Raw genomic sequence first — 210 nt, 5'->3', positions numbered from 1 at the left:
ATCCATAATTTTAGTAATGTTGATTATAACAATAACTGATAAATATCGTAAAAACAACATTAACAACAAAAATAGTAAAAAAGTCAATAAATTATGATTTCAATGATAATAACAGTGACATAGAATAGGTAATTGAGGTAAGATGATAATAAAAAAGATCGACGTTATAAAAGTGAAGTAGTTAATTTATAATAATATAATGCACGCACC

Source organism: Penaeus monodon, chromosome 22, assembly GCF_015228065.2.
Source record: "Penaeus monodon isolate SGIC_2016 chromosome 22, NSTDA_Pmon_1, whole genome shotgun sequence".
Classification (NCBI taxonomy): Eukaryota; Metazoa; Arthropoda; class Malacostraca; order Decapoda; family Penaeidae; genus Penaeus; species Penaeus monodon.
Note: the sequence above shows the minus strand (reverse complement) of the source record.